Source organism: Mobula birostris, chromosome 13 (assembly GCF_030028105.1).
Source record: "Mobula birostris isolate sMobBir1 chromosome 13, sMobBir1.hap1, whole genome shotgun sequence".
Lineage (NCBI taxonomy): Eukaryota > Metazoa > Chordata > Chondrichthyes > Myliobatiformes > Myliobatidae > Mobula > Mobula birostris.
The window spans coordinates 424,029-451,208 of record NC_092382.1 but is presented as its reverse complement, the minus strand read 5'-3'; the positions used below and the strand labels follow the sequence as shown (position 1 = coordinate 451,208).

At 43.4% G+C, this 27,180-nt stretch overlaps 1 pseudogene; it reads left to right on the top strand.

The window, feature by feature from the left end:
* The first annotated feature begins 1,953 nt into the window (after positions 1-1,953).
* LOC140208175 (uncharacterized) lies at positions 1,954-9,342 on the top strand (annotated as a pseudogene).
* The last annotated feature ends 17,838 nt before the right edge of the window (positions 9,343-27,180 follow it).

Here is a 27,180-nt window from a genome sequence, read left to right as displayed (position 1 = left end):
TCAAATGGTTGAGCATGGTGCAATGAATGTGCTGAGCTGTGTATATCACAATGCAAGAAGCATCGTAGGATAGTCAGATGAGCTCAGGACAGGGAATTATGATATAGTAGCCATTATTGGGACTTGGTTGCACCCAACAGTCTGAGGGATTTAGAGGAACAAATTTGTAGAGAGATTGCAGACCATGCCAAGAAACAAAGGTTGATTCAGTGAATGATTTTAACTTTCCATATATTGATTAGGACTCCCATACTGTAAAAGGACTAGATGGGGTAGAATTTGTCAAATGTGTCCTTAATCAGTTCGTAGAATTCCCAACATAGAAGTGTGCAATAAGCTGTTAGGAAATGATCCAGGGCTGGTGACAGAAATTAGTGATCATAATGCCATGAGATTCAAAGTAAATATGGAAAAAGAATGGTCTGAACCGCGGGTTGAGATTCTAAATTGGAGAAAGGTCAATCTTGATGGTATCAGACAGGATCTGGCAAGTGTGGTTTGGGACAGGCGTTTTCTGACAAAGGAGTACTTGGTAAGTGGGAGGCCTTCAGACGTGAAATTTTGAGGGTGTCTAGTTTGTATGTGCCTGCCAAAATAAAAGTTGAAAGGTAACTGGTGCAGGGAACCTCAGTTTTCAAGAGATATTGAGGCCCCAGATATTTTGTTCCTCCAAATGCCTCACACTGTTGGGTGCTACCAAGACTCATTAATGACTACAATATCATAATTCCACCCCCGAGCTCATCCGACTTTTTTTTTGTTGTCTTCTGTTGGTTTCTGAAAGCTTCCCAATAGTTTTTGCTCTTCTGTTTGCCCTCTCTTTGGCTTTTATGTTGGCTTTGGCTTCTCATTTCATCCACAGTTGTGTCCTCCTGCCTTTCCAATGCTTCCACTTCTTTGGGATGTATCGATCACTCGGCTCCCGAATTGCTCCCAGAAACTCCAGCCATCGCTGCTCCGTTGTCACTCCTACCTTTTCCCTTCCAAACAACTTTGGCCATCTTCTCTGTCATAGAAACATGGAGAAGTTCAATACGGAAACAGGCTATTTGGCCCATCTAGTCAATACTGAAAAAACATCTAAGCTGTCTGATGCAACTACCTGCACCAGGACCATCGCCCTCCATACCCCTACCATCCAGTCTGCTATCAGACTTCAGTTAATTGTGAAATTGAGCTCATATTCACCACTTGTGCTGACACCTCATTCCACACTCTCACAACCATTTCAGGAAAGAGCTTTTCCAAATGTTCCTGTTAAATTTTCACCTTCCCCACTTACCCATGACATCTGGTTGTCATCCCACCCAACCTGAGTGGAAAAACATGCTTGCATTTACCCTATCTGTACCCTCATAATTTTCTATACTTCCAACAAATTCTCAAAGCAATGTATAATTTCCTTAGTTATGTTTCAAGCCTTTTTTAGGTGTATAAGATGATGAGGGGCATTGATCATGTGGGTAGCCAGAGGATTCTTTCCCAGGGCTGAAATGGCTAACAAGAGGGGGCTTAGTTTTAAGATGCTTGCAAATAGATCCCAAGGGGATATCAGGGGTAAGTTTTTTTACACAGAGTGGTGTGTGCGTGGAATGCACTGCCGGCTATTTGTGAGAGTGTTTCAGTTACTGTGGGGCCAGGAACCCATGCAGCTCATTGGGAACAGGGAATAATAACAATGGAGAGAGTCAAACTGAGCCAGGTCACAGATTGGAGATGGCAGAAATTATAGAGACAGGAACAGTATCAAAGAATATGTTGGTCATTCCAGATACTAGCATTGTGCCCAGTTAGAAGATGATTTCTCTCTCCAGCTTGGATTGAACCTCACTGTAATAGTGTGATGCCAGATCACACCTTGACAACTCAAGGGATCTCATCTGAAATATTGTCCTACACCCACTGATGGATTTTGTAAATATTTTTACAGGTTAAAAATGACAAGGAATTTGTCTATGGGAATCTCGAACACAACACGCCAGTTTTGCTGTCTCTGTCTAGATACTTAAAAAGAGGAGCAAGGGATTCACTCGATCATCTGACCGGCTGGCATGCCCATCATTTTACACATTGGGGGGAGCCCATTCACCTGCTCAAACAGTGGGAATGGATTCAGTCGGTCATTTCAACTGAAGATATATCAGCAAGTTCACACCGGACAAGGCCATTCATTTGTTCTGTGCGTGAGAAGGCATTCAGTTGGTCATCCCACCTGTGGACAGACCAGTCAGTTCACCCTGGGCAGAAACTTGGTCATCTGCTGAATTTGTGGGGAAGGATTCACTCGGTCATCTGACCTAATGGCTCTCCAGCGAGTTCACACTGGGGAGCGGCCATTTACCTGCTCAGACTGTGGGAAGGGATTCACTGAATCATATAAACTACGGATACACCGGTCAGTTCACAGTGGCGAGAGGGCGTTCACGTGCTCAGACTGCGGGAAGGGATTCACTTGCTCATCCCAACTGAAGGTGCATCAGCGAGTTCACACTGGGGAGAGGCCGTTCACCTGCTCAGACTGTGGGAAGGGATTTACTTCGTCCTCTGTTCTACAGAGACACCAACGTATTCACACTGGGGAGAGGCCATTCACCTGCTCAGTGTGTGGGAAGGGATTCACTCGATCATCCCACCTACAAGCACACTGGTCTGTTCACACTGGGGAGAGGCCGTTCACCTGCTCAGTGTGTGGGAAGGGATTCACTTGCTCATCCCACCTGAAGGTGCATCAGCGAGTTCACACTGGGGAGAGGCCGTTCACCTGCTCAGACTGTGGGAAGGGATTTACTTCGTCCTCTGTTCTACAGAGACACCAACGTATTCACACTGGGGAGAGGCCATTCACCTGCTCAGTGTGTGGGAAGGGATTCACTCGATCATCCCACCTACAAGCACACTGGTCTGTTCACACTGGGGAGAGGCCGTTCACCTGCTCAGTGTGTGGGAAGGGATTCACTTGCTCATCCCAACTGAAGGGTCATCAGCAAGTTCACACTGGGGAGAGGCCATTCACCTGCTCAGACTGCGGGTAGGGATTCACTCAGTCATCTGAACTGTTGGTACACCAGCAAGTTCACACTGGAGAGAGGCCGTTCACTTGCTCAGTGTGTGGGAAGGGATTCACTCGGTCATCGAACCTACTGACACATCAGTCAGTTCACACCGGGGAGAGGCCGTTCACCTGCTCAAACTGTGGGAAGGGATTCACTTGCTCATCCCACCTGAAGGTACATCAGCGAGTTCACACTGGAGAGAGGTCGTTCACCTGCTCAGACTGTGGGAAGGGATTCATTCAGTCATCTGAACTGAAGGTACACCAGCGAGTTCATACTGGGGAGAGGCCGTTCACCTGCTCGGATTGTGGGAAGGGATTCACTCAGTCATCCGCTCTAATGGCACACCAGCGAGTTCACAGTGGGGAGCGGCCATTCACCTGCTCAGTCTGTGGGAAGGGATTCACTCAGTTATCTCAACTGAAGGTGCATCAGGGAGTTCACACTGGAGAGAGGCCATTCACCTGTTCAGATTGTGGAAAGGGATTTACTACGTCATCTCAACTACTGAGTCACCAGCAAGTTCACACTGGAGAGAGGCTGTTCACCTGCTCAGACTGTGGGAAGGGATTCACTCGGTTGTCTCATCTTCAGAGACACCAGCGAGTTCACACTGGGTAGAGGCCGATCTGCCGCTCAGACTCTGGGAAGAGATTCTCTCAGCCATTGCCACCAAATGTCCATCATTGAGTTCACACTGGGGAGAGGCCGTTCACCTGCTGTGAATGTGTGAAGCAATTCGCTCAGTCATCTAACCATATGTAACTCTCGCTTCAGCTAGCAGCTTAATATAGGGGGTGATAGCCCCCAGCCCGGCCAAACTTAAGAAATCTCGTTTGGGTGGATGCTGCACGATGTGACCCCCATTACAAATCAGTACCCCAAAATAACAAACGGTACATAATATGCGATTAAACGATTGGGCTTTGTAGTTCTTACTTTGACTATAGGGCTAGTAAAGAAAAAATAAAGGAAAAGGGCCCACTCTCTCCATTCATGTCTTCTCATCGCTCCCAAGCAAAAGACCTGCAAAAATCTCTCTTCCAGACTCACAAGAAAGAACAACATTTCTCTCATTGGATAGCCCTGCACTTCAAAACTCTGTTGTCTCTAGTCCTAACGTAAACATTGCTGCTACAGAGAAACAGTAACCTCAGCAGTGAAACATTACAGAGAGGCCATTACATTAACACTGAAACCTCACAGCATGTTACAGTTGTGACACACTACTGGGTTCACAATAGACAATAGGTGCAGGAGTAGGCCATTTGGCCCTTCGAGCCAGCACTGCCATTCACTGTGATCATGGCTGATCATCCACAATCAGTACCCCGTTCCTGCCTTACCCCCATAACCTTTGATTCTGCTATCTTTAAGAGCTCTATCCATCTCTTTCTTGAAAGCATCCAGAGACTTGGCCTCCACAGCCTTCTGGGTCAGAGCATTCCATATATCCACCACTCTCTGGGTGAAAAAATGTTTCCTCAACTCCATTCTAAATGGCTTACCCCTTATTCTTAAACTGTGGCCTCTGGTTCTGGACTCACCCATCAGCGGGAACATGCTTCCTGCCTCCTGCGTGTCCAATCCCTTAATAATCATATATGTTTCAACAAGATCCACTCTCAGCCTTCTAAATTCCAGTGTATACAAGCTCAGTTGCTCCAATCTTTCGACAAATGACAGTCCCACCATCTTGGGAATTAACCTTGTGAACCTACGCTGCACTCCCTGAATAGCAAGAATGTCCTTCCTCAAATTTGGAGACCAAAACTGCACACAGTACTCCAGGTGTGGTCTCACCAGGGCCCTGTACAGCTGCAGAAGGACTTCTTTGCTCCTATACTCAATTCCCCTTGTTATGAAGGCCAGCATGCCATTAGCTTTCTTCACTGCCTGCTGTACTTGCATGCTTGCTTTCATTGACTGATGTACAAGAACACCTGGATCTCGTTGTACTTCCCCTTTTCCTAAATAGATTCCATTTAGATAATAATCTGCCTTCCTGTTCTTACCACCAACGTGGATAACCTCACATTTATCCACATTAAACTGCATCTGCCATGCATCCACCCACTCACCCAGCCTGTCAAAGTCACCCTGCATTCTCATAACATCCTCCTCACATTTCGCACTGCCACCCAGCTTTGTGTCATCGGCAAATTTGCTAATGTTACTTTTAATCCTTTCATCTGAATCATTAATATACATTGTAAACAGCTGCGGTCCCAGCCCTGAACCCTGTGGTACCTCACTGGTCACCGCCTGCCTTTCCAAAAGGGACCCGTTAATCACTACTCTTTGTTTTTTGTCAGCCAGCCAATTTTCAATCCATGTCAGTACTCTGCCCCCAATACCATGTGCCCTAATTTTGTCCACTAATCTCCTATGTGGGACTTTATCAAAGGCTTTCTGAAGGTCGAGGTGCACTACATCCACTGGCTCTCCCTCATCCATTTTCATACTTACATCCTCAAAAAATTCTAGAAGATTGGTCAAGCACGATTTCTGCACTGGGGAGAAAGTTTCAACGAGCTGCATGCTGGATATTTGTCCATCACCGTTGCTGAATGCAATTTCGAGAGTGACTGTCGGTGCTGAACTCTGCAATTATTGCTGTTGCTCATCAGACCCAGTTCTGCACACTGGTCACTGAGCATGGGAGGAGGTTCTGCTGCATATTCACCTTTATTGGGACTGGAGTTTAACGTGGACTGGAGTGGAGAGCGGCCAGTGAAGGAGTGGAGCTTTGAGGCTTTGGCTCGAGAGATTTCAGTGAGCAGAGGCAGAGGATGAGCTTGCTCCCAGTAAGGTAAGGCTGGGAAAGTTTATTTAATTAATTAACTTAGGAGTTAGTAATGGAGGCAGTAGATAGGGCAGTCCAGTGCTCCGATTGTAGGATGTGGGAAGTCAGAGACAGCACAATTGTCTCCGATATCTACACCTGCAAGAGGTGCATCCAGCTGCAGCTCCTGTGAAATCGGTTCATTCGGGGGGCAGAGGCAGTAATAGATCAGAGTTTCAGGGAGACAGTCACCCCTAAAAGTCAGGAGACAGGTAAATGGGTGACTGTCAGGAGAGGGAAGGGGAATAGACAGAAAGAGCAGAGCACCCCTGTGGCTGTTCCCATCAACAAAAAGTATACTGTTTTGGACACTGTTGGTGGGGACGACCTACACCTACCAGGAACAAATTGTAGTGGTCACGTCTCTGGCACCGAGACTGGACCCTCAGCTCAGAAAGGAAGGAGTGAAAAGAGGAGAGCAGTAGTGATAGGGGATTCGATAGTTAAGGGGACAGTTAAGAGGTTCTGTGGGAAAGATATAGAATCCCAGTCTGTTCCCTCCCTGGTGCCAGGGTCCGCGATATCTCGGATGGAGTTCTCGGTATTCTCAGAAGAGAGGGTGAGCAGCCAGATGTCCTGGTCCACGTGGGGACCAATGACATAGATGGGAGTACGGATGAGGTCCTGAAGAAGGAATAAAGGGAGTTAGGGGAAAAAAGTGAAAAAGCAGGACCTCAAGGGTGCTAATTTCAGGATTGCTGCCTGTGCCGCGAGACAGAGAGGGTAGGAACAGGAAGTCATGGCAGTTGAATGTGTGGCTGAAGAGTTGGTGCAGGGGGCAGGGGTTCAGATTTCTGGATCATTGGGATCTCCTCTGGGGAAGGTCTGACCTGTACAACAAGGACGGGCTGCACCTGAACTGGAAAGGGACCAATATCCTGGTGGGCAGGTTTGTTGGAGCTGTTGGGGAGGGTTTAAACTAGTTTGGCAGGGTGGTGGGAATCAGAATATGAGTGCAGTGATTAGGGTAGAAGAACAAGGGCACGATGCTGTGTGTTCTGAGTTGCTGAGGAAGGACAGACAGGGGACAAAACATACATGTAGCCAGTTTGAGGGGTTGAAGTGTGTCTATTTCAATGCTAGGAGTATTAGGAATAAAGGGGATGAACTTAGAGAATGGATCAGTACGTGGAACTATGACGTTGTGGCCATTACTGAAACTTGGCTGGAGGAAGGGCAGGATTGGCTGATGCAGGTACTGGGGTTTAGGTGTTTTAAAAGGAATAGGATGGGAGGTAGAAAGGGGGGGAGTAGCATTACTGATCAGGGATAGTATCATGGCAATAGAAAGGGAGGACGCTGCAGAGGGAGTGTCCACTGAGTCGGTGTGGGTGGAAGTCAGAAATAGGAAGGGATCAATCACTGTGCTGGGAGTAGTCTATAGGCCCCCAAATAGCCCTCGGGACACCGAAGAGCAGATAAGCAGGCAGATTTTTGAATGGTGCAGGAAATACAGGGTTGTAGTTATGGGTGATTTCAACTTCCCTCATATTGACTGGCACCTCTTGACTGCAAGGGGAATAGATGGGGCTGAATTTGTCAGATGTATTCAAGAAGGATTCCTGACACAGTATGTGACCGGCCGATGAGAGGAGAGGCCATACTGGATCTAGTTCTGGGTAATGACCTGGTCAGGTGGCAGACCTCTTGGTGGGGGAGCATTTTGGTGAGAGTGGCCACAACTCCCTTAGCTTCAGCATAGCTATGGAAAAGGATAAAAACAGACAAAATGGGAAAGTGCTTAACTGGCGAAGGGCTAACTATGAAGGGATGAGGCGGGAACTAGCGAGAGTAAAGTGGAAACAGGTGTTCAAAGGTGAAAGCACAGAAGTAATGTGGAGGAAGTTTAGGGACCACTTGTGCAGGGTTCAGGATAGGTCTGTCCCACTGAGGCAAGGAAAAAATGGTAGGAAAAGGGAACCGTGGCTGTCGAAACACGTGAGGCAACTCGTCAAGCGGAAGAAGGAAGCATATGTTAGGTATAAGAAGCAGTCAGAGTCCTGTTGGTTGCTTTTCGATTGCTCCTACCCTGTTTACTTAATTGTCTCTACCAGTCTTTTTTTTTTTGAAATCTTATTATAATACTTCAATACTGCTTTACTATGGCTGGGAAAAGAACCAAAGCATTTGCAAAAGAAAGAGAAACAGAAGATGAATCCCTAGTCACTTTGGATTCAATCAGTGACTTCCTTAAACGGCAAAAGTAGGAATTCTCTGAGGAGTTTCAACTGCTTAACGGCAAATTGGATACAATTCAGCGAACTTTATTTGAGCATGAGAACCAAATTCAGGAGAATACTATGAAGCTAATAACACTTGAAGAGGGCGTTGAAGATACAATTAAACTCTGCAAGGGGTTATCTTTATCTAGTGATAAAATGCTGAAAAGGATCATCAGTCTCGAAAACAAAAACAGGAGAAATAACTTGTGAATCCTGGGTCTTGAAGAATCAATTGAAGGCGCTGACCCTACGAAGTTTTTTGCAAACTTTCTGAAGCAGCTTTTCCCTGCTTTATTCACTTCGGAGCCAAAGCTCGATCGAGCTTCTCGCTCTCTGACTTTGAAGCCATTGTCCTTGGCAGCGAAACCCAGATTGGTCGGACTAGCCTTTCATGAATTTCGTATTAAGGACCTTTTAATTCGCCATACCCGGAGACAAGGAATGATCAATTTCCAAAATTACAAGGTTAGATTTGTGGAAGACTATTCACCTGAAGTTTTGGCTGATCGTATGAAATATAAAGAAGTTATGTTGGAATTTTATAATAAAGGATATAAACCATCCCTTCAGTTCCCCGCACGTCTGAGTATCGTTTTGAAGAACGGATTGTGAAAAAGAATAAACTCAGTTGAAGATGCAAAAGAGTTTCTGAAGGATGAAGTCTAAAACTGTTATATTTCTTATTTGATCAAGTTTTTTCTTCTGTTAATATGAATTTGAAATAAGGTTACGTTTTGGCTGTTCATATATTGTCTTTTGTTATATATTTTTCTGATACTACTTTATTTTATCCCTTTTTAAGGCTTTATTTTAATACAGCTTTCTTTGAATTTGTTTAAAGTGATCCTTTCATATTTTCGAATACTGAGTTATTTTGCTTTTTATGTTGTGTCTTGGTAGGGGCATAATGACCTTGCAGGACTGGAGGTTTTTTCTCTGTCAACAGGATTTTTTGGGGCCGGTACTTAGTTCTTAGCTCACTGACTGTCTATTGGTCAGCTTTCTCGCTTTGGGTAGGGGAGGGGGGTAGGGCCTATTTCTCTCTGGGAGCTCTGTTGGGTTGAATGTATGATTGTTTGTTTGAATACCTTACTTTACGGTTTGCTTTCTAGTTTTAATAACTTATGGCTAGATTTTTTAATTACACATTGATTGGTATTTAAAATGGTTCGAAATATTAACCTATTTAGTTTGAATGTGAAAGAGCTGTATCACCCCTTCAAAAGGAATAAAGTGTTTGCTTATATTAAAAAATTAAAAGCACTTTTTTTTTACAAGAAACGCACATACGCAGCTGTGATAGCTTACATTTTTTTATTCGGTGGAAGGATATACAATTCCACTCTTCGCTTAATGCAAAATCACGTGGATTTTCAATTTTTGTAGATAATACAGTTCCTTTATTCAGCATAAAGTTGTTTCGGACCCTAATGTCGATTTGTTATTGTATCAGGGAGTTCAGACAGTAAGTTGATTGTTTTTGCTCATGTTTATGCCCCAGCGTAGATGATCCAGGATTTTTTGAACGTCTATTTTCATTTTTGCGAGGTTTGTGTACGTACTCCCTTGTGATGGGAGGAGATTTTAACTGCTGGCTAGATCCAGTATTAGATCACTCATCTATTAAACCATCCACACTTAATAAATCAGCTTTATTTATCCATTCTTTTCCAACTAAATATGGTATAGTTGATGCTTGGCGTTTTCTCCATCCATTCATTTTTCCCTCATGGCTATCATTCTTATACCAGGATTGACTAGTTTTTTATTGATAGTCAAATGATTCCATTAGTTCAATTGATTGAATATAAAGAAATTGCTCTCTCTGACCACTCTCCTGTAATTCTATCTTTAAATCTTTCTGGTCCTATCCCCATGAGTAGATTCTGGCGATTTCATTTAACTCTGTTATTCAATGAGAATTTTTAAAAATTTATGGAGAATCAAATTACTTTTTTTTTGAAGAAAATTCGTTGCAAGAGACATCTAGCCTTATTATATGGGATACTTTTATAGCATACATCCAGGGTCAAATTTTCTTATACTGCAAACATCATTAAAAAAGCTAACAAAGAAAGAAATGAATTAGCCAATCAGTTAAAGCAACTGGACTTCAGTACCTGATCCTGAAACATATGAGACGTGTTGAAACTAAAACTAAATATGATCTTTTTTTAACGTATCCAATTGAAAGCCAACTTTTAAAAGAGAGAAGTCAACTTTATATTCACGGAGATAAAACTGGTAAGCTACTGGCTAATCAATTGAAGCCATTTTCAGCCAATCGGCAAATTAAAGAAATACGTAAAATTAATGGGGACCTGACAACTGACCACCTTGTAATTAATGACACTTTTAGGGAATTTAATTCTAAATTGTATAGTTCCGGCTCTGTTAATGATAATATTGCAATGAATAATTTTTAGATCAATTAAATATTCCTAATCTTTTGTTAGATGATTGTAGGCAATTGGATCAACCTATTTCCCAGGAGGGAAGTGCTCAGGCTATTTGAGAATCACATTCTGGGAAATCCCCAGGACCCGGTGGATTCTCTGAAGAGTTTAATAAGGCTTTTCCCTCCTTGCTTATACCACAATTATGTTCTACCCTTACTGATTACTTTCAGGTAGGAAGACTACCGCAGTCTTTTTACTAAGTTTTCATTTTGCTCATTCTCAAAAAGAATAAGAATCCTACTGTATGTTCTTTGTATAGACCTATCTCTTTATTCAATTTTGATACTAGAATTTTATCTAAAGTGTTGGCTCGCAGACTTAAAATATTATATCTTCTGTAGTTTCAGATGATCAGACAGGATTTATTAAAAATCGATATTCCCATTTTAATATACGGCGTTTGTTAAATGTTATATATTCTCCATCTAAGGAAATACCGGAATGTGTGATATCTTTGGATGCAGAGAAGGCTTTTGACAGAGTTGAATGGAACTTTCTATTTACATCCTTCAAAAAATTTAATTTTGGACTTAACTTTATTCATTGGATTAAATTACTTTATTTATCTCCCTCCGCTTGGGTTCTTACTAATTTTCAGAATTCTAAACCCTTTAAACTCCAATGTGGAACTAGACAAGGTTGCCCTTTGAGTCCTCTGCTTTTTGATTTGGTATTAGAACCCTTATCAATTGCTTTTCGAGAGTCTGAAGAGATCACTTGTATTTTAAGGAGAGGTACTATTCATAAAGTGTCGCTCTATGCTGATGACTTATTCCTTTTTATATCTAATGTGACAACCTCCTTACTATTTGTGTCCCGTTGACTGACTAATTTTAGTCAGTTCTCAGATTATAAATTAAATTTACATTAAAGTGAGCTGTTTCCTTTAAACAATTTAATACTAACTGATATTAACCTGCCTTATAAAATTTTAATAAAACAATTTACATATTTAGGAGTAACAATTACTGAGAATTGACAAGATTTATTTAAGGAAATTTTTAAAGTGTATTGAATTACTTTAAAAACACACTCTCTAATTGGTTGCCTCTTTCTTTATCACTGATTGGCTGAATCAATTCTATTAAAATGGATATCTTACCTAAATTTATATACTTTTTTTCAAGCTGTGCCTGTTTTTATTCCTAAATCTTTTTTTGACTCTTTGGATTCAATTCTTTCTTCCTGTATATGGAAGAATAAAAAACCTGGTATAAGTAAAGCTCACCTTCGAAAACCCAAACAGAACAGAGGATTTGCCCTACCCAATTATAGGTTATATTATTAGGCAGTTAATATACATAATATTACGTTCTGGATATATTACATTAACCATGATAATTGTCCTATATGGGCTTCATTGGAAGCCAACTCTGTTATAAAATTTTCCATTATTTCTTTACTTGGATCCTCGCTTCCTTTACCTTTAAATAAACAAATTGACAATGTGGTGGTTAAACATACATTGAGGATTTGGTTACGGTTCAGAAAACATTTTGGTTTATTGAGATTCTCCCTCTCAAGTCCCATATTTTCCAATTGTTTTTTTTCAAACCATCTTTAATTGACTCATCTTTTAAAGAATGGGATAGACTGAATAATAAACGATTTCAAGATTTGTTTGATGGAGGGAATCTCTCTTCTTTTGTGCAACTTTCAACGAAATTTAACCTTTCCAACACTCACTTTTTTCGATACTTACAGATTAGAGAGTTTTTAAAGATCTCAATTACTTACATTCCTTCAAGTCCAGATAAGAATATATTAGATAGAATTTTTAATTTGAAACCCTTTGATAACAGTTCAATATCTTACATTTATGGTCTACTGTCGGGACTGAAAATGGCCTCTTTAGATAAAATTAAAGGAGACTGGGGAAGGGATTTACAGGTTTTCATATCTGATGAGAGCTGGAAGATTATTTTAAAATTGATTAATTCTCCATCATTATGTGCTCATCATTCTTTATTACAATTCAAAGTGGTGCATAGAGTTCATATGTCTAAGGATAAGCTTTCCCGTTTCTACGCAGATATTTTCCCCTTACTGTGATAGATGTGGTAATGGAGTGGCCACAATAATTCATATGTTTTGGTCATGTCTGAACCTTGAAAAATTTTGGAAAGATGTATTTCAAACGCTTTCTGCACTTTTGAATGTCAGCTTTAAGCCCAATCCTTTGACTGCCATGGTTGGTTTTGTTGAGGACAGTGCTACAAAATTGAAGCCATCTAATTTGCGGGTATTGGCCTTTATGTCTCTTATGGTCAGGAGGGCGATCTTGCTCAAGTGGAAGGAGCCTGCCCCGCCCACTCATGTTCAATGACTATCTGACGTTATGTTGTGCCTTAATCTAGAGAAGATTCGTTGTCTGATTTCTGATTCGAAACATGATTTTTTTTTAATGTTATGGGGACCCTTCCTGAATAATTTTCGCAATCTTTGAACTGTTATTAAAGTATGGATCTGTGCCATTATTATTATAATATCATATGGTAAGGTATTTTTCAATTTTTTTCTGTTTTTTTAACCAACCAGCTCATTTTGGTAGTGGGGGTAAATACTCAGAGGAATCGATTTTAAAATACTGGTATCTACTTTGAGAACAGTGGTGTGTACCTGATACGGCAGGCCTTATTAATCTCTCACTAACTGTATGAGACCTTGCAGACTTTTGCTATCATTGTGGAAATGTTATGAGAAGCAATGAGACCACGATCAAAGTCATTTGTAGCTTTCTTTCCGAATGCCTCCAGTGTGCAACGCTTTTCAAATGCTTCTTTCATCTTCCGGAACTGAGTAAAACCACAAGCATCTTTTTCAGTGTGTCATTTATGGAAGTGTTTCTGCAAACTTAATGCTTTCGTTGTTTACAAGTAAGACACATGGGGCATCGCTGATCTGACACAAAGGGAATAAAACAATACTCCAGGTATGTTACTTTCTAAAGACGCACTTCTTGTGTGTCCATTTCTTAGCAGGATTAGAATTCAAGGCTTCACCACTTTCAAACCATAAGATCATAAGATACAGGAGCAGAAGTAGGCTATTCGGCCCATCGAGTCTGCTCCGCCATTCAATCATGGGCTGATCCAGTTCTTCCAGTCATCTCCACTCCCCTACTTACATCCCATACCCTTTGAATACCTGGCTAATCAAGAAACTATCTATCTCTGCCTTAAACACAACCAATGACTTAGACTCCACAGCCTCTCATGGCAACAAATTCCACAGATTTACCACCCTCTGACTAAAGTATTTTTCATAATCTGGCTGTCCTTTTGAGCCTCTCAATTTCCTCAAAACGTCCTGTCCCTCCAACTGACTTGGTATCATCCGCATCTTTGCAACAAAGCCATCAATTCTGTCATCCAAGTCACTGTCATATAACATACAAGAATCGGTCCCAACACAGATCCCTGTGGAACACCACTGGTCACCAGCAACCAATCGGAAAAGGTTCCCTTTATTACTATTCTTTACCTCCTGCCAATCAGCCACTGCTTCATCCATGCAAGGGTCTTTCCTGTAATATCATGGGCTCATAACTTGATAAACAGCCTCATGTGTGGCACCTTGTCAAGGTCCTTCTGAAACCTCACGTGCACAGCATCAACCGATTCTCCTTTGTCCATCTTGCTTGTTACTTCTTCAATGAATTCAAAGACTTTCAACATATTTGTCAGGCAAGATTTTCCCTTGAGGAAACCATGCTGAAAATGACTGAAAATACCCTGAAAGCGCATCCTCAACATCTGACTCCAATATCTTGTGAAGTGAGACTAACTGGTCTATAAGTTCTGTTCATCTACCTCCCTCCCTTCTTGAAGAGTGGAGTGATAATTCCAAATTTTCATTCGTACGGAACTGCGCCAGACTCAATTGATTATTGAACCACCATTACTAATCCCTGCACAATCTCTTCAGTCACCTCTTTGAGAACTCTGGGATGTACACCATGTGGTCCAGGTGGCCTATTTACCTTCAGACCTTTCTGTTTCCCAAGAACCTGCTCTCGAGTAATGTACTATAAATATTTCTGACCACTGACATCTGGACTTCCACCATCCTGCTGGTGTCTTCCATAGTGAAGACTGATGCAAGACACTTACTCAGTTCATCCGCCAGTTCCTTGCCTCTAATACCACCTCTCCAGCATCATTTTCCATTGGTCCGATATGCACTCTCACCTCCCCTTTACACTTTATGCATCTAAAGAAACACTTAGTATCCTCTTTATTGGCGAGCTTACCTTTGTATTACATATTGTTCCTTCTTAATTATTTTTTTAAGTTGCCTTCTGTTGGTTTTTAAAAGCTTCCCAATCCTCTGACTTCCCACCATTTTTGCTCCATTATATGCCTTCTCTTTGGTGTCTATTTTGGCTTTGCCTTCCTGTTAGCCATACTTGTATCATTAGATTAGATTATGAGGACATGTAGTCCTCTTTTATTATCATCTTGTCTTTGCAATACTTCTTCCTCTTTGGTACTTATCTATCCTGTGTCTTCGGAATTACTTGTGCATGCGCACCCTCTACCAGTACATCACCAAGGCCCAGACTGATGAGAACATGCCACAGCAATGGAGAAATGCAAACATCGTTGTCATTTACGAGAACAAGGATGACTCGGCCATCTGCGGCAATAGTAGGGGCCTATCACTCCTTTCTGTTGCAGGAAAGGTCCTGGCTAAGGTGATGCTTCAGAGACTCATCAGCAACATCACCGAGTCAATGCTGCCTGAATCGCAGTGTGGATTTAGGAAGAACAGGAGCACGATCGACATGATCTTCACAGCCCGGCAGCTTCAGGAATAGTGCCGGGAGCAACAGCAGGACCTGTTTATGGTCTTTGTCGACCTCTCCAAAGCATTTGACACTGTGCAAAGAGAGCTCTTATGGGATGTCCTCCTCAGGTTTGGCTATCCCAATAAATTTGTTAACATCCTCTGCCAGTTCCACGATGGGATGACTGCTCGGGTGACCATAGGAGGACAAGAGTCGAAGCCCTTCCTTGTATATACAGGGGTGAGGCAGGGGTGTGTGCTAGCACCAATGCACTTTAACATCTTCCTCTTGTGTGTTACCACAATGAGATTGAAGACAGCAGCGGTGTGGCAGTGGACGTCAGATTAGATGGCAACCTCTTTGACATCAGGAGGCTCCGCGCAACACCAACCACCAAATCACTTACTGAATCAAGAGACGACTGTGCTCTTTTGGCCCATACTCCAGAGGATCTCCAGACTGTCCTTGTATTGACGTATTGAGGCCGTGGTCACCCAGCGACAGCTGCAATGGCTGGAGCACGTGATAAGGATACCCCCATGTTGGCTATGTCCATGGTATAACAAATACAACAAAGGCAATAAACTCTCTCACTATTCCCATATTAACATATTCCTCGGCAAAATACCTTGGTTCCATTCCGATCTGGAAATGTTACAAAGAAAAATAGGAATTGAAATGACGAATTTAGAAAAGACTGTTTACACTCAAACACACTTAAATTACACTACTGAGGACAGAAGGAGGAAGAGTTATAAGAGATATTTAAAACAAAAATCACCCAAACAGTCCGATAAGATTTCTAAAGAATATATTTTCATCAAAAATAAACAGGATTCAGCACTCCATGCGAGTATATATAATTCTGATCAGACATACAGATCAGAAAACAAATGAGAGGCCAACTCTGAAAAATGAATCATCACTATGGAAGAAAATGTTAATCAGTGGAATGAGTATGAGCCTCCATGGGAGACATCCCAATGATCTGAGCAGACTAGCTGGTGACAGGGAAGCTTCGAGCACCTGACTGAGAGTTGGAGGCCTCTTCCCAGAAACAGAGGTTACTTGGGGAAATATAGGACAAGGTGGTTAACATTTTAAAATATCAAAAATACAGAAAAGACAAACAATATAGGCAATAAATACAGAAAATGCCAAGAGAAACCAGACAGAGTCCAACACATTCTGGGATCCTGCAGCAGTTTAACTCAATCTGATTACTTATGCAGGTACAATCAAGTGGCAAATATCATTCACCAAAATCTTGCTTTAAAATACAAACTCATGAACGACCACTGTAACTTCATCAAGGCACAATAAATTCAAACCTGATCCAGTTTTAGAGTCAAAATCTTACAAGTTATATGATAATCAATACATAATTATGAATAAGAAAATCCATAATAACCATCCGGATATAATATTACAGGATAAACAAGCAGGAACAACCCCTTCAATAGATAAAACCATTCCCAACACACGCATGTTCCTCGACCAGTGGAGCACCTCACCACAGGAATTGTTTGTGTCAGCAGTCAGACAACCAAATTATTTTATCTGTCAATCAGCTTCCAAATCTTGCTACTCTGTCATTCGTTGCCACGCCCCACTGCTGATCCCCTTCTCCTCATCATTCGTTCTTATCCCAACCATTGTTCAGAGCCCCAAACTCTGCCCTGTGCAGACCCGCCTCTGGTTTCTGACCCTGCATCATTGAAAATCCAGCTGATGGTTTCCCATTCTGCTTTCAGTCTTTAGAGGACAGTAATGTTCTCTAACAACTCTTTAGAAGCAGGGAAAATGACTCATAATGTGGAAATGAGTCGTGATTAAGGAGGTTAACTACCAATGTCATTCTTCCTCAGCCCAGAGATTGGAGGGGCGAAGAGCATCTCAGACAGAACTGCAGTCAGCTGGACTTCTTCAGTCTGCAGAGAATTCAAGGGAAACCTCTTCACCCACAGAGTGGTGACTGTTTGGAACCCATCACCACAGGGAGAGCGAGAGATGAACAACAGGGATGGATTTAAAAAGGACTGTCGTGGAACTGAATCACTGGCATGGTCCAGCCGGCCTGAGTTGACTCTTTACTGTACACTATATATGTTATAAATTCACTAAGTACCAGAGACAGTTTAAAATAAACTGATTTATTTGTCTCAGATCCAGAATATTAAACTCCACTCCCATTAAAAGTGAATATGCAGCAGAAGAAACTCCTCCCATGCCCAGTGACCAGGGTGCAGAACTGGGTGTGGTGAGCAGCAGCAATAATTGCAGAGTTCAGCACCGACAGTCACTCTCAAAATTGCATTCAGCAACGGTGATGGACAAATATCCAGCATGCAGCTTATTGAAACTTTCTCCCCGGTGTGAATCCGGTAGTCTGTCATAAGTGTACCATGCTGTAAGGTTTCACTGCTAATGTAATGGCCTCTCTACACTGTTTCACTGCTGAGGTAATGGTTTCTCTGCAGAAGTTTAGGTTACGAATAGAGATAACAGGGTTTTGGAGTATGGGGTATCCAATGACAGAAATGTTCTTCCTTGTGAGTCTGGAAGAGACATTTTTGTGGTCTTTTGCTGGGGAGAGATGAGAAGATGTGAATGGAGAGAGTGGACCCTTTTTCTTTTATTTGTTTACTTCACTAACCCCATAGTCAGAGTAAAAGTTATGAAGCTCAATTGTATAATCGCATGTTGTGTACTGTTTGTTATTTCAGGGTACTGATTTGTAACAGGGGACATATCGCGCAGCATCCACCCAAACGAGATTTCTTAAGTTTGGCCGGGCTTGGGGGCTATCACCCCCTCTATTAAGCTGCTAGCCAAGGGAGAGTTACATAATGTAAGATTATTGAGTGAATCGCTTCCCACATTTACAGCAGGTGAACACCCTCTCAACAGTGTGAACCTGGTAGTCTGTGATAAGGATAGATAACTGAATGAATCTGTTTACGTACACACAATGGTCTAAATGAACCAGCAGCAATAGAGCACACTTGGAGTCTGGTTTTGTTATTAAAAATCACTATTTATTAGTAACTACTCAATATAGTAACTTAAACCAGGTAAATCAAAAGTTAGCCATGTTATGCATATATTTGTGTGTAAATACAATTCCCAAACTGGTTAAATCTCGGGTGGCAAGAGTTAAAGTCTTACGATGGTAATGCAAGGAAGTTCAGTTCAATCCACGGAATTGGTGTGAGTGTGTGTGTGTGTGTGTGTGTGTGTGTGTGTGAGAGAGAGTGAGTGAGTGAGTGAGTGAGTGAGTGAGTGAGTGAGTGAGAGAGAGAGAGAGAGAGAGATATATATATATATATATATTTGTGATCCACGGAATTGGTGTGTGTGAGGAAGGTATTTGTGATCCAAGGTGAAAACCACACTAGGAGAAGAACGAGTAAACAGGTACCGTTGATCTTCCGTCGTCAGGCTCCAAATCCACTCTCGAGTTAGCCAAACGCAGCTTATCACTAAGGGGACCGTCTTCAAGGGTAAACTACCTCCCAGGCAAGGGTAGACACACCGGTAGCCTCCACAGGGTCAGCCCTTCCACACACCATGACAGCCACTGATCAATTACCCTGATCGATCCTCAACCCACGCTTGTGGGCACTCGAAAGTCCCACCCAGTGACTCCTCTGTCACTGGCCTCCTTTCACTGACCGGTCACCTTAACCGGTGTCCCACTGTGTGTCTCTGGGAGAGTCATCTGACCTTGCTTAAATAAACTCGCTACGAAGCAACTGTGAACATCGAACTGTCCATCACATAACCCCGCCTCTCTCTCACCATGGCAACCAAGAAGCAACTGTGAACATTGAACTGTCCATCACATAACCCCGCCTCTCTCTTACCATGGCAACCAAGAAGCAACTGTGAACATTGAACTGTCCATCACATAACCCCGCCTCTCTCACCATGGCAACCAAGCAACTGTGAACATTGAACTGTCCATCACATAACCCCGCCTCTCTCTTACCATGGCAACCAAGAAGCAACTGTGAACATCGAACTGTCCATCACATAACTCCGCCTCTCTCTCACCATGGCAACCAAGCAGCAACTGTGAACATCGAACTGTCCATCACATAACTCCGCCTCTCTCTCACCCTGGCAACCAAGAAGCAGGCAGCAGTACTGTAGACAGTTTCTCTCTCTCTCTCATTTAAAGGCACAGTCCATGTCCACCACAAATCCTTCACCACATTCACAGTAGGTGAACGGCCTCTCCCCGGTGTGAACTCAGTGATGCCCAATTGGTTGATTTGGCTGAGAGAATTTCTTCCCACAGTCCGAGCAGGTGATCAACCTCGACCCAGTGTGGACTCGCTGATGTTCCTTCAGTTGAGATGACGTAATGAATCCCTTCCCACGGACAGAGCAGGTGAACGGCCATTTCTCTGTGTGCCAGCAGGCGAAATGACCAATTGAATCCCTTCCCACAGACTGAGCAAGTAAATGGTCACTCCCTAGTGTGAACTGACTGGTGTCTCAGTAGATGAGATGAGCAAGTGAATCCCTTCCCACAGTCTGAGCAGGTGAACGGCCTCTCCCCGGTGTGAACTCGCTGATGTATCTTCAGTTGAGATGACTCTATGAATCCCTTCCCACACACTGAGCAGATGAATGGCCTCTCCCCATTGTGAACTGACTGGTGTCTCAGTACAGCAGATGACTTTGTAAATCCCTTCCCACACACTGAGCAGGTGAACGGCCTCACCCCAGTGTGAATTCGCTGATGTACCTTCAGTTGATATGACTGAGTGAATCCCTTCCCACAGTCTGAGCAGGTGAACGGCCTCTCCCCAGTGTGAACTCGCTGATGTGTCAGTAGGTGAGCGAACAGTTTGAATCCCTTCCCACAGTCTGAGCAGGTGAACGGCCTCTCCCCAGTGTGAACTCGCTGGTGTACCTTCAGATTAAATGAGCAAGTGAATCCCTTCCCACAGACTGAGCAGGTGAACGGTCTCTCCCTGGTGTGAACTCTCTGATGTACCTTCAGTTGAGATGACTGAATGAATCCCTTCCCACAGTCTGAGCAGGTGAATGGCCTCTCCCCAGTGTGAACTCGCTGATGTGTCAGTAGGTGAGTGAACAGTTTGAATCCCTTCCCGCAGTCTGAGCAGGTGAACGGCCTCTCCCCGGTGTGAACTCTCTGATGTACCTTCAGATTAACTGAGCAAGTGAATCCCTTCCCACAGTCTGAGCAGGTGAATGGTCTCTCCCTGGTGTGAACTCGCTGGTGTGCTTTCAGATGAGATGACTGAATGAATCCCTTCCCACAGTCTGAGCAGGTGAATGGCCTCTCCCCAGTGTGAATTGACTGGTGTCTCAGTAACTGAGACGACACAGTAAATCCCTTCCCACAGTCTGAGCAGGTGAACGGCCTCTCTCCAGTGTGAACTCGCTGATGTACCTTCAGTTTACATGATTTAGTGAATCCCTTCCCACAGTCTGAGCAGGCGAACAGCCTCTCCCCAGTGTGAACTCGCTGGTGAGCCATTAGGTCAGATAACCGAGTGAAACATTCCCCACAAATTCAGCAGATGACCAGCCTCTGCCCAGGGTGAACTGACTGGTGTGTCCACAGGTGGAAAGACCGACTGAATCCCTTCTCACACACAGAACAGGTGAATGGCCTTGTCCCAGTGTGAACTTGCTGATGTACCTTCAGTTGAGATGACCGACTGAATCCATTCCCACTGTCTGAGCAGATGAATGGGTTTCCCCTTTGTTGACGTACAGCTGGGATTTTCTTTTATCTACTGTCAATATAAAGTGCCACAGTTTTAAAGCCATGAAAACATCTTCTGCCCAGATGAATAGTTGGTCTGCACAGCTGTTAAAAGGAATTAAATGAATATTAATATTATTTCATGTTCTTGTCACAGAGTCATAGAAAAGTACAACACAGAAACAGGCCATTTGGCCCATCTAGTTTGTGTTGAACTATTTAAACTGTCTACCCCTGTACCCCTACCATCCAGGTACCTATACAAACCTCTTACATGTTGAAATTGAGCTCGCATGCACCAGTTGGACTGTCTGCTCATTCCACACCTGGATGACCATCTGTGTGAAAAAGTTTCCCCTCATGTTCCCCTTCATGTTTCAACGTCACCCTTAATCCGTGGCCTCTGGTTGGAGTCCCACCAAATCTCAGTGGAAAAAGCCAGCTTGCATTTACCCTAACTATAACCCTCATAATTTTGGCAGACCTCCATCAAATCTCCCCTCAATCTTTTACATTCCAAGGAATAAAGCCCCATCCTGTTCAATCTTTCCTTATAACCCAAGTCCTCCAGACCTGGCAACATCCTTGCGAACTTTCCCTGAACTCTTTCAACCTCTTTTACATCTTCCTGTAGGTTGGTGATGTGACAAAGGTGTGCAAAGACTGAGATGTTGACTGTCCTGTGCTATCAGCAGTGAGCGTCAGTTGATCTGCCACCTGTCTTCAGGAGGAGAGATAAGTAAGACAATGGAGCAACATTTGGAAATGTTAATGAAGAGACGAGAGAGTTTAACGGAAGGAGACACCGGTCTGAGTATTGTCAAGACCGGCTGCTTTGAAACCCTGAACTGTTTGAAGTCTGATGGACAGGCGATACCCCAACAGGGGGGATAAAAAGGGACAGTTTCGCTAAGGCAATAGACACCACTCACGACACCACGAGGTAACGAGACCCTGGAAGCGGTGCGCCCCCACAAGTCGGTGGGAGTTTTGGAGGGCTGGTCGCGGGACCAGCCATAGACGCACAGGGTGGAAAGTTACGGTCGGCGGGAACCAGGTGTGTGGGTCCGCCCTTGCCTGGGTGCTAGGTTCACCGCAGAAGAACGATCGTGTCTGAAACGGAGGGGTCACAGTCGGTGACCTCAGAAGACATTACAAAGGGCTCGCCCGAAAGCTAACTGCGAGGAATATCGAAGGTCTGTTTGGAATCCGATTTGAATATTCATTCGTTCTCTCTCTCTCTCTCTCTTCAACGGCACAAAAGCGATTACTGCGAAATGAACTAAATTGAACTCTGTCACTTGTGATTGATCATTTTACCCCTAGACTGCGACAGAGCTTGATTGATCCTATTATCCTAGTTCTGTGTACATGTGTGTTTATTCATTGCTAACCTGTTGCATTTATATCCTTACTATTAGGGTACTGTGTTGCTTATTCCTTTAATAAAACTTTCTTAGTTCCAGTAATCCAGACTCCAACTGAGTGATCCATTTCTGCTGGTTTGGCAACCCAGTTACGGGGTACGTAACAGTGACCAAAACTGGACCCAACACTCCAAATTCGGCCTCACCAATGTCTTGTACAACACCAACATAACATCATCTCCTGTACTCAGTAATTTGGTTTATGAAGGCCAATGTCCCAAAATCTTTCTTTCCATCCCTATCAAACTGTGATACCACTTTCAGTGAAATATAGACCTGTATTCTCAGATTCATTTCTTCTACAATGCTTCTCGGTGCCCGACCAGTCACTGTGTAAGACCAACCCTGGTAGGTCATACCAAAGTGCAACACTTCACACTTGTCTGCATTAAATTCCATTTTCCATTTCTCAACCCATTTTTCCAGCGGGTCCAGATCACACTGCAAGCCATGATAGTCTTCCTCGCTGTCCACTACACCACCAATCTTGATGTCAGCCACAAATTTGCTGATCCAGCTAACCATGTTAACATCCAGATTACTGACATAGATGACAAACAATAACAGATCCAGCACTGATCCCTGTGGCACACCACTAGTCACAGGCCTCCAGTCAGAGAGGCAACCATGTGCTACCACACACTGGCTTCTCACAAAGCCAGTGTCTCATCCAATTTACTATCTCATCCTGAATGCTGAGTGACTGAACCTTCTTGACCAACCTTCCATATGAGACTTTGTCAAGTGCCTTGCTAAAGTCCATGTAGACAACATCCACTGCCTTGCCTTCATCCACTTTCCTGATAACTTCCTCGAAAGGCTCTGTAAGATTGGTTAGACATTACCTACCGTGCACAAAGCCATGCTGTCTATCCTTAATCAGTCCACATCTATCCAAGTACTTACAGTATATATCCGGTTCCTGCACACACGTTCCAATAGCTTTCCCACTACTGATGTCAAGCTCACCAATGTACAATCTCTTAGTTTACTTTAGAGCCTTTCTTGAACAGCGGAACAACATTGGCTGTCCTCCAATCCTCCAGTACCTCACCTGTCACTAAGGTTGATTTAAATATCTGCGCATGGGCCCCGACAATTTCTGCACTTGTCTGCCGCAGAGTCCCAGGGAACAACTTGTCAGGCCCTGGGTATTTATCCATGCTAATTTGCCTTAAGACAGCAAACACCTCCACCTCTGTAATCTGTACAGGGTCCATGAAGTTGATGCTGCTTTGCCTCACTTCTATAGACTCTGTGACCATCTCCTGTGTAAATACAGATGCAAAAAAAATCTCCCACATCTATTTTGTCTCCTCATATGGATTACCATTCTGATCTTGCAGAGGATTAATTTTTTCCCTTGCAATCTTTTCACTCATAATATATCTGCAGAATCCCTGAGGATTCTCCTTCACTTTGACTGCTGGGGCAACCTCACGCCTTCTTTTATTTCTTTCATAAGTGTTCACTTGAATTTCCTGTACTTCATAAGTACTCCATTTGTTCCTATCTGCCTGTACCTGGTATGCACCTCCTTTTTATTGATCTGGGAGAGGAAAGCCAAAGGGGTGATAGAGCTGTACGGTGGGAGGTAGGGGTAAGGGGGGGGGGTTAAGCTAAAGTTGCAGGGGGAATAGAGCCCTGAATAACAGAACAGATAGTGGAGAGGTTGTGGAGACAGATGTTGTTCAGTCCTCAGACAAATTCAGGAATGAAAAAGTTGAGCATGGTGCAGTGAATATGCTGAGCCCTGTACATTTCAATACAAGGAGCAGTGTAGGAAAGGCAGATGTGTTCAGGGCATGGAACAACACTGAAATTATGACACCAGCATCTGGCAACTGTGGACTGGGACAGGCTGCTTTATGGCAAAGGTGAGCTTGGTAAATTGAGGACTTCAAAGCAAAATTTTGTAAGAACAAAGTGGGTATGTGCTTGTCAGAATAAAAGGTAAAGATAGAAACTGTATCTCTTGGTTTTCAAGTGATATTGAGAACCTGGTGAAGCACAAAATGGAGTTGCATAACAAGGATAGGCAGGTAGGTTCTTATGGAGTATAAGAAATGCAAGAGGACACATAAGAAATAATTCAGGATGGTTGAAAGAAAGCATGAGATTCCCCTCACAGAAGAGATAAAGGATAATCCTCAGGGATTCTGGAGATAGATTAAAAGCAAAAGAATTGCAAGGCACAAAATTGGTCCTCTGGAAGACTGAAGTGGCAATCCATGTGTGGAACCAAAGCAGATGGGGGAGATCTTAAATATTTTTTTCATCTCATTTACTCAGGAGATGGACACAGTGTCAATGAGAGTGTGGAAAAGTGGCATTAAAATCATGGGACCTGTACAGATTAAAGAAAAGGAGATGTTTGCTATCCTGAGGCAGATTAGGGTGGATAAATCTTCAGGGCATGACAAGGTGCTCCCTCGGACCCTACGGGAGGTAGTGCAGAAATTGTTGGGGCCCTAGCAGAGATAATTAAATCATCCTTAGTGACGGGGGATTATCAGAGGATTGTAGGATAGCCAAAGTTATTTCGCAGTTCAACATATAACATAGAAATCTACAGCATATTCCAGGCCATTCAGCCCACAATGATGTGCCAACTATGAAACTTACTCTAGAAACTGCCTGGAATTTCCCTAGCACATGGACCTCCATGTTTCTAAGCTCCATGTACCTACCTAAGAGGCTGTTAAAAGACCCTCTTGTATCTGGCTCGACCACCACTGCAGGCAGTGCATTCCACGCACCCACCACTCTCTGTATAAAAAACTTACCCCTGCCATCCCCTCGGTACCTATTTCCAAGCAGCTTAAAGCTACGCCCCTCATGTTGGCCATTTCAGCCCTGGGAAAAGCCTCTGGCTATCCACATGATCAATGCCCCTCATCATCCTATACACCTAAAAAAGGCTCTAAGCATAAACAAGGAAATCATACATTGCTTTGAGGATTTGTTGGAAGTGTACAAAAGGTATGAGGGTATAGATAGGGTAAATGCAAGCAGCTTTTTCCACTGATGTTGGGTGGGACGACAACCAGAGGTCATGGGTAAGTGACTTCCCCATTTATACAACACAATACAATACAACACAATACAGGCCCTTCGGCCCACAACGCTGTGCTGAACATTATTTACTTCAGAAATTCCCTAGAGTTCCCCATAGCCCTGTATTTTTCTACACGAAGTGTACCTATCCAGGAGCCTCTTAAAAGACCCTATTGTATTCGGCTTCATCACAGCTGCCGCAGCCCATTCCACGCACTCACCACCCTGTGTAAAAAAACTCACCCCTTGTGGTGATATCACGTGTCAGGAGGTGACTGGACAGAGTTCTGAGCATGAACAGAAATGAAGAATGATCGAGAAGCATGGCAGTGTAAACCGTGGTTTTGTTGCTGTTAAATAAAAGTTCAATTCTGCAGAATATGGTTTGTTATTAGGAACCCACGGTACGTACAAAGAACACAACACCCCTGACATCTCCTTCGTACCTGCTTCCAAGCACCTTAAAACTGTGCCCTCTCTGCAGATTTTCTCTTGTTTGTGATTGGAGGCAGAACAAAGGTGATTTTCTCAACTGGTGATGTAAAAGATTTTGTTCCCTTTCTCTGAGTTCCCAATCCTTGCATTTAGACAGCTGGAGCTCAGCTCTGTCTGAGAGATCCATCGGTTCCCATTCCCTCATCAGCTGGAAGCTCCCCGGGGCCCGTGTATGGATCGTGGGGCTGAGAGAGAGGGAAGAGAGCAGGACTGTCCCGAGATTGCAGGTCACGGTGTCCGGAGATCACAGTAACTATCCTAACTACCTCCACCAAGAGTTTCTAAAGTGCTCTTCCTGTTGTTGTGGGGGTGGCAACAAGAGTCTTCTGCAATGGCTGTTTACCCGCATTCCCCTTCCTGACTCTCACCCTGTTTCCTGTGTCCTGCACCTTGGGTGTAACTCACCTCTCTTCATGTCATATCTATCACCCCCTCCGACTCCTGGATGATCCAGAATTCATCCATTTCAGGTTCCAACTCCTTAAAGTGCAAGGTTACAAGCTGCAGCTGGATGCACATCTAGTAGGTGCGGGCATCAGGGAGGTGTAAAAAATGTGGAAAAATCTTGTGCTGTGCAATTTTTTGCCTGGTGACAACGTGTGGGCACTAAATTTTATATTTTGAGCTATTCATTTTAACAGCTAGCAATCACTGTCAATAAAAACTTTGATGTCCTCTAGGTTTGATCGAATTCATCTGCACTCTCACATAACCTATGTAGCAGGCCCGTAGCGGGTAATGAAGTATTTTCTCACCACAGCTTTTGCACATTGTCCATATGTGATTCTCTTGCTAAATGATGCTTGAAAAAGTCAGATTTCCAAATATCACTCCATTTCTTCCCACTTGCAAATTCTCCAGCAACTTTTGCATCACCACAATACACACAGGTAACACCAGTTTCTGTATTGTACGTAAATATTTTCCCTGAACCCTCCCCCAGGTGACTGACGGTGGTGAACTCAGTGATGGCAATGCCAATGAATATGAAGGGAAGGGCAGTAGTCTGTCTCATTGGAGTCTGGCACATTTGTGATGTGAAAGATACTTGTTGCCCTGGACAAAGGTGTTTGATATCATTATGTAC